Source organism: Lotus japonicus, chromosome 1 (genome assembly GCF_012489685.1).
Source record: "Lotus japonicus ecotype B-129 chromosome 1, LjGifu_v1.2".
Taxonomy (NCBI): domain Eukaryota; kingdom Viridiplantae; phylum Streptophyta; class Magnoliopsida; order Fabales; family Fabaceae; genus Lotus; species Lotus japonicus.
Window position 1 is genome coordinate 55,937,706 of NC_080041.1, and position 11,612 is coordinate 55,949,317.

Consider the following 11,612-nt stretch of genomic DNA (forward strand, 5'->3'; position numbering starts at 1 on the left):
ATTTTCCTATAAAAAAAAGAACTATTATAGTAAGCAAGCATTTCAATTTTTTCTTCAGAGAATCTTATATGGATGATTTACCATGTGAAAGATATTTGACTTCTCTACTTTAGAGGGAAAAGTGAGGAAATCTACAGTTATAATCATTAATCAGAATATCAACAGTTATAATTGTAATTATATACATATATGTGTATAACAAACTATACAATAATTTGGAAGCACAAAGCATCTTACCTAAAATATAATGTTGCATCAATAGAAGATTATATCAAAGGGGAAAAGAAAAAAATGTGATGGAGCAGTGGAAGTCTGAATTTGTTTTTCTTGATCATAATATCTTATTTGTTCTTTTTTCCAGGTTCTTGATCTTTCTGTGGACCTGAGTGCAGCAAGTGCTACAACTGAAGAATGAGAACGCTTGCAGTTATATAAACATGCCTGAAAAAAAGCTTCCACTCTAGTACTTTTTCCCATGTTAATTTCTTCAATGCAAATTAGAAGCATCAACTACTTCACTTTTATTGAGAGGCTTCTGCACAAAATTATAGTAAAAGAACTTAAAAGCTTCACCAAGCAAAATCTCATACTAAAGTACATACATCCACCACAATAGAAAATGGGAATCAAAATAAAAAAAATTGATGAATCTAATACCTCCTTTTTGAAAGGTATATTCCCTAGGATGGAGAGAGCACACAGATCAGTTTCAAAGGCTTCGTAGTTTCCGAATTCTGCCTCTTCTTACTGCATAATGTACTAAGTTCTATAGCTGACTAAGTTTTCAAGGTTCTGTATCACCGGTCCAAGCATAATCTATTAATAATGCATTTGGAAAAGAAGATGAAGTTAGCAAATCAGTCCAGCATACTTTAATGTTATTTGACTTATTTCAATAGCAAAGAAATATAGTTTTCCAAGTAAAACCAAAAAATGGTTATGAGTTATGACAAAAATAAAGGAAACAAAAATGTCATGGTTCTTACACATTCATGATATTCCTTGGCTATATCATCTTGCTGCAGATGGTTTTCCCATGTTAATTTCTTCAATGCATAATCCAATGGGTTTGTTTCCTTAAAAAAAATCATTAAGTCTGAATACTTGTACCCACTGAAAAACCAAAAACTCCAATGAAGTTTCAGTTTAGTATACAAATAAACCCAATCCGTGCATGGTAAATACCCAACATATACATATTGTGATGCAAATACATATGAACCCAAACCTGCGTTAGTGTCGTTGACAATTCTGATAGGATCCTCTTCAGTTTTGAACCTCAAAAGGGGCGCAACAGGTCCAAATGCTTCCTCTCTAGATATGCACATATCATTGTGGACATCACTAACGATGTTGGTTCATAAAAAGTGAGTCCAAGACTATGTCGTTTACCGCCAATAATTACTTTTGCCCCCTTTGATGTAGTATCATGAATTAAGGACTCAACCTTTTTGACAGCAGCTTCATTGATCAGAGGGCCCTGAAAAACACCGTCACTAAAACCATCCCCAACTTTCATATTCTGAACAGCATCAAGCAAAGCATTTGCAATTTGCTTGAGAAAATTATGTATACTTCATTTGCAATTTGTTAATAAATCCTGTACTAATTACATGTAGTGTAAGATGCCATTGAAGTTGCTTAATTTAAGTTAAGTTAGCCATGAATTTTCCATAAAGAAAGGTGCAGATCAGCAAAACAAAACTGGTGCAGTTAGCAACATTGATGAAAAAGTACCAAACACAGAGAGGGTATTTATACCTGAAGCGTGAAAGGGAAACCCAAAACAGCAAATTACCCAGATTATATAGCCATTCTTGAATCTGAAATTCCAGAGACAGTTTGCCTCGTGCCTCAACAAAAACAGCAAAGGAAAATAAAGAAACCAATTCTGTATTTGGGATATTAGCAACAAATTAGGGAAAACATCCAAAGCTATGTATTGGTTTATAGAAATTCTTTGGGGGTAGACTGTAGAGCAAAAAAAGTACCAAACATAGAGTGGGTATTTATACCTGAAGCGTGAAAGGGAAACCAAAAACAGCACATTGCAAAATTCTTCTTCATCCCCATGTTGATAGAACCGATCCATCTCCGGCATCGGCACCGACCCCACCGTCGCCAAAGACCTCGCTGATAGAGCCCTGTTCCTCTCCCATGTCACTCCCTTCTACACTGACCACCTCGCCGATCTCCCAAGCAAACTCATCCAGTTGCTTCGTGAAGCCCACTGCACCTTGTAACACCCCGATTTCGGTGGCGTCACTTTAGTAACCAAAATAAACTTAATGCGGAAAAACGTGAATATTTTTTTTTTATAATAATAACTAAGACAAGACGGAATTAAATAAAACCCAACAATAACAAAAATCAGAACTAATATACAATATATAAACAGCCCCCGCTGTAGTAGTAACCTCGTCACGAGTAAACCTCCAGTGACGGAAAGAAAAGTGTAACGCCCGAAGGCAAAAGGTACAATCCACAAGAAAGGTCAAGTGTCCGCAACACCATCCCTCAAAACTGAGAATAAGCTGGCCCATCGGCCTGAAGCAAGACCTCCTAAGTCCAACCAACTCTCTGTGATTCTCGTAAAGAACCACACAAAAAGCTATAGGTGGGAAACTACCCTGTCCCGAATGAAACAAATAATGTTCAGAGCTAAGACTCTACTCCTACACTAATCCCATCTCGAGGAGCTCACACTAACACTCAATCATACATGCTAGCATGATCGTCGTCCGAATTCGAAATCCAGAACGACCTAGTCTACATACACCATCCGTCCTCCTCTCGCAACCGCGATACGCTCCAGTTCCTGCATCTCAACCCTAGTTCCTCCCGAAGGATGAACCATCATGAATCAGCCCGCCAAAGACATCTGACAAAGGGCGTTTGTTCGCCAAAGCACACACAGAAGACGCGAGGGTCAACTCCAAAGAATTATATAAATAATACCACCAATAGATACCATTAAAGGATTAGCCACTTAGGCTTATAACTAGGGATAACATCCTAGGGTTGCATTATTCCACAAAGAATATAACGACAGTAAAACACAGTTAACATGCATCAAGTAGAACTAACAAGTATCAAACACACTCATCACTAAGTCAGTATGCATGTTGCATGAAATGATATGCAGGTTAACCCAGTTAACCACATGCATTCCGGAAAGGGATGGACATCAAACGGATCAGCCCTAACACCAGCCACGGTGGAACCATTTCGGCCTGCGTGCCTCTTACACCACACAAAGGTAGCCAGATCAGCAGTAAACCCGTAGGTCTGCCATTTCGGTCTGCTACAAGAGACGTCTATAAACGCTCTTTCACGGCATTCCGGGTCTTATGACCATTTTGGAAACCGACGAGGTCCAGAGTACGTCCTGTGTTAATACCCCATTAATGTTGCATGTATGCAAAATGATTAGTCAAACAACGTCTCCGTCCTCACTCGACACGTCGCCACGTGTTCTAGGGAAGTTAAAGTCTCTAAAAGCTTACCCTAAGGTAAAGTCGATTCTGCGACCAAAAGACACACTTCATAACGACACATAGCTGCTCCAACAGCACCACAACAAACGCTGCTCCAACAGCACAATAACAAACGCTGCTCCAACAGCACAACAATAAACGCTGCTCCAACAGCACAACAAACAAACGCTGCTCCAACAGCACAACAACAAACGCTGCTCCAACAGCACGACAACAAACGCTGCTCCAACAGCACCACAAACAAACGCTGCTCCAACAGCACAACAACAAACGCTACACTTGGATCCGACGACACTCCTCGTTTTTCCAAAACTATGATTTGACTTCCAATGCCTTCCTTCGAGGTTGTTATCATTACTTAAAGATTTTGAGGTTATTTAAGGTCTTATGAATTTTCTTTATAAAATAGATTCCATTTTGTCTTATCGCAAGTCTTATACATTTTCAGGATCTCCCAATCCCAAGTCGCTTCCAGAGGATGTCTCGATCCATTAAACAAAATTAAGGCCCGAACCTCGTTCGTCCTATCAAACTTTCTCAAAACTCTCAAAATAAAATCGGCATGACCTGCCCGCTATTCTCACCATTCAGAATCTCAGATTCCAGTACAGAGCATATTTAAATCATCACAATCAACAACATGTCATATACCAATAAATCGCATCATAAACACTTAGCACTTAGCATATAAAGCATGCACCACACATCCTAGATTACCCACATAGCACATAGCATGTAAGTCAATCTCAAAAACATTTAGTAGATGAATCATCTACATTGTCAGCCGAAGCCTCAGAAAACATTTTCCAATCACACACAATTCCAGTGCATAAACAGTAAACAATGTCGAAACATCGACCCTAAGCATTAACTAGAGATTCAGTGAGAAGCCCTCACCTGTAGATTCTCCAGGACGATCTCCTAACACTTGTTCACAATCAAAGGCTTGCTCCTCTGGGAATTCCTCAAAATCACCTTTAGAGCAAAACCACAGAAATACTATCAGAATCTATCGAAAACTAAGCTATCGATACTTACTAAGGTTACTCGAAGTAATCTATACTCTAAGGTACGATAATCTAGCGCGAAAAGACAAGTTTTCGGAAAAGGAAATTTTCCTCCTCCCCCCTAATAGGGCTCGACCACTTTGTGCAATTAGGAGACTCGATTTTTCTTCGATCAAACTTGGTTCCTATACTATCATTAGCCGTAACTAAGGGTATTCTGAACTCGGAAAAATTATCGGATCAAAAACTGTCTCAGGGGTATTTTGGTCATGATTTTTAACTTAGGATTTTTCAAAACTGAAATCCCAAAAATAAAATTTTGCAGGGACGTCACCAACGACGTTTATGACAACTAATCCTACTAACACTAAGCTAAGGCGATAGTTTTCAGCCTAAAGGTTGAAGCTTTACACCAAAAACTCCAAAAATGGGTATTTTAGGTTCAAATTGATTCCGGCGGAATTCCGGCGACATAACGGAAAATCTAATCCGGCAGAAGTGATCTTGGGCACATATAGAAGAGGTTTAGAATCAGAAATGAAAGATTCAGGATAGTTTTGCAAAAACCCATAAACTATCCACTCAGAAAACTCTACAGAAAAGCTATGGAAAAAGCGATCGGAGGTAAGGATTAGCGACTATACCTCGAAGCCTTGAAGTAGCAACTGATTGATCGACGATCAAGCAAACGATGAAGAAAATCTTCTCTTCTCCCTCCCTTGTAGAACTCGCGGCCTTGATGAAGAAAATGGAGGAAAATTTGAGTTTTTCTTCCTTTCTTTGCTATATATAAAGGTTGGAAATTCGCGGGAAAATGAAAGTTTCGCGAATCTGATTTTTCCGGCGTCATTCTCCGTGAATTAATAGATATGTTTTGGCAAAATAATTCCAAAACTATAAAGAGGTCTCCTTGTATTTTTGGCAACTAAAGCATAGTCGGTATAAAACTATTTTACCCGATAAGTTGCTTTTTGCATCGGATGTCGGAATGGAAAACTTCCTTCGGAAGAAAGATTGAAATCATCAAGAGAAATGGGTGTACGCGTGTGGAATATTCATTTGAAGCTCTGAATAGAAAAAGTCTTCATTGTCGAGAAATTCCAGGGTTTTGAAATACCAGGGATTCGGTTTCGGCAAACTTCCGATGATTGGAATCGGACGTTCGTAGATCCTAGAGTTTCGCCTCGAAACGATTGTGATATATGGAAAAAGAGAAATTCTAACATTTCTCTGAAGATTTTTGGAATTAACTTCCATCGTGCCTAAAAGTGAAAATTAGCCATATACTAGGGTTTCTGACCTAGGTTTAAGCGTAAAACGATCGTGCTATAACTTTTATCGACTTCAATACGAACCTCAGACTTTTCCTGAACTTTCTCCTTCATACATTTATTTCATTTACTAAACTCTTGTTCAGGTTTCCTTTCACAATACATCAACCCTAATCGTGAATAAGAATTTATTCACTTGGTATAAACTGAAAAACTTGGGCCTTACATTACTACCCTCCAAAAAGAAAGTTTCGTCCTCGAAACTTAAGGGTTAGTAAAAAAATTCTGATATTGTCCCTTGGTCTTTTCCTCTAACTCCCATATAGCACCGTCTGTGTCTTTGTTCCAAATAACTTGCACTAAAGCACTCTGCTTTCCCCTCGATTGTTTCACTCTTCTAGTCCCAATGCTGACCGACGGCGTCTTAAAAGACATATCGTCCTCTAACTCTCTGTTGTCCGGTTCGACCACTTGATTCGGTTCTCCGTTGGAAATAATATTTGTTGGCATTCGTGCAATCGCACAGCCTTTACCACTTATTTCTTTGCTTTTGTTCGTCCAAAATGTTGTTTAGAAACTCGGTACATCTCTATGCTCCGGAGTGAATGCTCAACTTGAGTCTTAATACCTTGTGCGTCACAAGACTCATCCCCTTTAACATTAACTTATCAACAACTTATAAGCTAACCTTCATCTTAATATCTAACAATTCATTATTATCGTCTTCGTCCTCAAAACCTTCCTCACTCAAACCAACTCAGACTTACTGAAATCCCTAACACTTCGCATAAATCGAGATTTATCCTCTAGAAGATCAAATCATAACTATACCTCAAGGGACTTAACTAGTCATTTCGTCATCCGATCCTCCAACCTTCTGAGGTTTAACTACTATCGTAACTGCTATCACCACTACATCCCTTACTCATCCATGATTTTCAACTCCCCAAGTCAATCTTAATCATAGGATTCTTATTCAACTGAGCAAAATTCACTTGCTAACTCTAGCATGCATCACCGAAATCCATAACAAAGTTCCATTCACTATTAGACTCTGAGTAGCTTGTCCAAATATGACAACTTCAAGTCCTACACACTTATGACAAGAATTAATAGACTTAAAACCTAAACCTTTCCAAGTTTGGATCTCTGATGCTCTGTAACTCTTCAACATTTCCTGATAGAATATTCATCTCTTAAAACTACAACTCCTTCGCAAGTAAAACAAATACTTAATGAGAACTTTTTCCTCCCAAACTCAACTAATCTTCGATCAACTCAAGTTAATCTTACCAATCCTTCTATCAAAGTCCATAGCCAGCTCTGATTCCGAATATCACCCCCTCAATATTAAGTTGATCAAGCCTAATACATCGAAGGTGAAATTTAGAAAAACCCACTGGAACAGTCAATGAGTTCCTATCATCCAATAGTCACAAATATCCTGACATCACATCCTCAACGATTCCGCTACGGAACTACACGCCCTCAACATCATACGTATACTATCCATAAGAAATCTCTATGAGATTCATCTTCAGCTTCTAACTTCTTGTTAAACGCATTGGTGCAGAACTACTTTCTAGGTTTACCGTGTTATTCTAAACCTCGTGTAATTTCTATAGTTAAAATACGAGCTACGGTCAAATAAGGTGTTAATAGGCGTAATAACTATAAGGTCAAAGCTCAAACAAACAGTTAGTACTCATCATAAGATAGCATCTAACATGCTATACAATATGGTTAAGCAATAACTTCAATCAATTCTAAGCGAAAAATCGCTTGCAGACAATCAATTTTCACTCTTTGCAGAGTCACACAACCTAGCACAGAAGACCTATTCCCAAACAACTCCCGAAAGACTCGACAAGCTCTGATACCACAATGTAACACCCCGATTTCGGTGGCGTCACTTTAGTAACCAAAATAAACTTAATGCGGAAAAACGTGAATATTTTTTTTTATAATAATAACTAAGACAAGACGGAATTAAATAAAACCCAACAATAACAAAAATCAGAACTAATATACAATATATAAACAGCCCCCGCTGTAGTAGTAACCTCGTCACGAGTAAACCTCCAGTGACGGAAAGAAAAGTGTAACGCCCGAAGGCAAAAGGTACAATCCACAAGAAAGGTCAAGTGTCCGCAACACCATCCCTCAAAACTGAGAATAAGCTGGCCCATCGGCCTGAAGCAAGACCTCCTAAGTCCAACCAACTCTCTGTGATTCTCGTAAAGAACCACACAAAAAGCTATAGGTGGGAAACTACCCTGTCCCGAATGAAACAAATAATGTTCAGAGCTAAGACTCTACTCCTAATAGGAGCTCACACTAACACTCAATCCTACATGCTAGCATGATCGTCGTCCGAATTCGAAATCCAGAACGACCTAGTCTACATACACCATCCGTCCTCCTCTCGCAACCGCGATACGCTCCAGTTCCTGCATCTCAACCCTAGTTCCTCCCGAAGGATGAACCATCATGAATCAGCCCGCCAAAGACATCTGACAAAGGGCGTTTGTTCGCCAAAGCACACACAGAAGACGCGAGGGTCAACTCCAAAGAATTATATAAATAATACCACCAATAGATACCATTAAAGGATTAGCCACTTAGGCTTATAACTAGGGATAACATCCTAGGGTTGCATTATTCCACAAAGAATATAACGACAGTAAAACACAGTTAACATGCATCAAGTAGAACTAACAAGTATCAAACACACTCATCACTAAGTCAGTATGCATGTTGCATGAAATGATATGCAGGTTAACCCAGTTAACCACATGCATTCCGGAAAGGGATGGACATCAAACGGATCAGCCCTAACACCAGCCACGGTGGAACCATTTCGGCCCGCGTGCCTCTTACACCACACAAAGGTAGCCAGATCAGCAGTAAACCCGTAGGTCTGCCATTTCGGTCTGCTACAAGAGACGTCTATAAACGCTCTTTCACGGCATTCCGGGTCTTATGACCATTTTGGAAACCGACGAGGTCCAGAGTACGTCCTGTGTTAATACCCCATTAATGTTGCATGTATGCAAAATGATTAGTCAAACAACGTCTCCGTCCTCACTCGACACGTCGCCACGTGTTCTAGGGAAGTTAAAGTCTCTAAAAGCTTACCCTAAGGTAAAGTCGATTCTGCGACCAAAAGACACACTTCATAACGACACATAGCTGCTCCAACAGCACCACAACAAACGCTGCTCCAACAGCACAATAACAAACGCTGCTCCAACAGCACAACAATAAACGCTGCTCCAACAGCACAACAAACAAACGCTGCTCCAACAGCACAACAACAAACGCTGCTCCAACAGCACGACAACAAACGCTGCTCCAACAGCACAACAAACAAACGCTGCTCCAACAGCACAACAACAAACGCTACACTTGGATCCGACGACACTCCTCGTTTTTCCAAAACTATGATTTGACTTCCAATGCCTTCCTTCGAGGTTGTTATCATTACTTAAAGATTTTGAGGTTATTTAAGGTCTTATGAATTTTCTTTATAAAATAGATTCCATTTTGTCTTATCGCAAGTCTTATACATTTTCAGGATCTCCCAATCCCAAGTCGCTTCCAGAGGATGTCTCGATCCATTAAACAAAATTAAGGCCCGAACCTCGTTCGTCCTATCAAACTTTCTCAAAACTCTCAAAATAAAATCGGCATGACCTGCCCGCTATTCTCACCATTCAGAATCTCAGATTCCAGTACAGAGCATATTTAAATCATCACAATCAACAACATGTCATATACCAATAAATCGCATCATAAACACTTAGCACTTAGCATATAAAGCATGCACCACACATCCTAGATTACCCACATAGCACATAGCATGTAAGTCAATCTCAAAAACATTCAGTAGATGAATCATCTACATTGTCAGCCGAAGCCTCAGAAAACATTTTCCAATCACACACAATTCCAGTGCATAAACAGTAAACAATGTCGAAACATCGACCCTAAGCATTAACTAGAGATTCAGTGAGAAGCCCTCACCTGTAGATTCTCCAGGACGATCTCCTAACACTTGTTCACAATCAAAGGCTTGCTCCTCTGGGAGTTCCTCAAAATCACCTTTAGAGCAAAACCACAGAAATACTATCAGAATCTATCGAAAACTAAGCTATCGATACTTACTAAGGTTACTCGAAGTAATCTATACTCTAAGGTACGATAATCTAGCGCGAAAAGACAAGTTTTCGGAAAAGGAAATTTTCCTCCTCCCCCCTAATAGGGCTCGGCCACTTTGTGTGTAAGACCCAAGTTTTTTTAAGCTTAGGATCAGTGGAAGATATTTCCCTTTACGATTAGGGTTGATGTATTGTGAAGGGAAACCTGAACTAGAGTTTACCAAATGAAATAAATTTATGAAGGAGAAAGTTCAGGAAAAGTCAAAGGATTACATCATGATCGATAAAAGTTATAGCACGATCGTTATACGCTTAAACCTAGGTCAGAAACCCTAGTATATAGCTGATTTTCACTTTTAGGCACGACGGAAGTTAATTCCAAAAATCTTCAGAGAAATGTTAGAACTTCTCTTTTTCCATATATCACAATCGTTTCGAGGCGAAACTCTAGGATCTACGAACGTCCGATTCCAATCATCGGAAGTTTGCCGAAACCGAATCCCTGGTATTTCAAAACCCTAGAATTTCTCGACAATGAAGACTTTATCTATTCAGAGCTTCAAATGGATATTCTACACGCGTACACCCATTTCTCTTGATGATTTCAATCTTTCTTCAGAAGGAAGTTTTCCATTCCGACATTCGATGCAAAAAGCAACTTATCGGGTAAAATAGTTTTACACCGACTTTGCACCGACTTTGCATTAGTTACCAAAAATACAAGGAGACATCTTCTTAGCTTAGGAATTCCTTTGCCAAAACCTATCTTAGAATTCATGGAGAATGATGCCGGAAAAATCAGATTCGCGAAACTTTCATTTTCCCGCGAATTACCATTTTCTATATATAGCAAGCAAGTGAGAAAAAAACACAAAACTCCTCCATTTTCCTTCTCAAGGCCGCGAGTTCATCAAGGAAGAAGGAGAAGAAGATTTTGTTCAATCCTTGCTTGATCGTTGATTAATCAGTTGCTGCTTCAAGGTTTCGAGGTATAGTCGCTAATCCTTACCTCCGATCGCTTTTTCCATAGCTTTTCTGTAGAGTTTTCTGAGCTGATAGTTTATGGGTTTTTGCAAAACTATCCCGAATCTTTCATTTCTGATTCTAAACCTCTTCCTTATGCGCCCAAGATCACTTCTGCCGGGTTAGATTTTCCGTTATGTCGCCGGAATCAATTTGAACCTAAAATACCCATTTTTGGAGTTTTTGGTGTAAAGCTTCAACCTTTAGGCTGAAAACTATCGCCTTAGCTTAGTGCTAGTAGGATTAGTTGTCATAAACGCCGTTGGTGACGTCCCTGCAAAATTTTATTTTTGGGATTTCAGTTTTGAAAATCCTAAGTTAAAAATCATGACCAAAATACCCCTGCGACAGTTTTGATCCGATAATTTTTCCGAGTTCAGAATACCCTTAGTTACGGCTTATGAAAGCATAGGAACCAAGTTTGATCGAAGAAAAATCGAGCCCCACAATTACCAAAAGTGGCCGAGCCCTATAGGGGAGGAGGAGGAAAATTTCCTTTTCCGAAAACTTGTCTTTCGCGCTAGATTATCGTACCTTAGGGTATAGATTACTTCGAGTAACCTTAGTAAGTATCGATAACTTAGTTTTCGATAGATTCTGATAGTGTTTCTGTGGTTTTGCTCTAAAGGTGATTTTGAGGAATTCCCAGAGGAG

At 39.3% G+C, this 11,612-nt stretch overlaps 1 pseudogene; it reads right to left on the reverse strand.

Annotated features, from left to right (window-relative positions):
- Positions 1–661: 661 nt before the first annotated feature.
- On the reverse strand, positions 662–2,243 carry LOC130730227 (uncharacterized; annotated as a pseudogene).
- Positions 2,244–11,612: the final 9,369 nt, after the last annotated feature.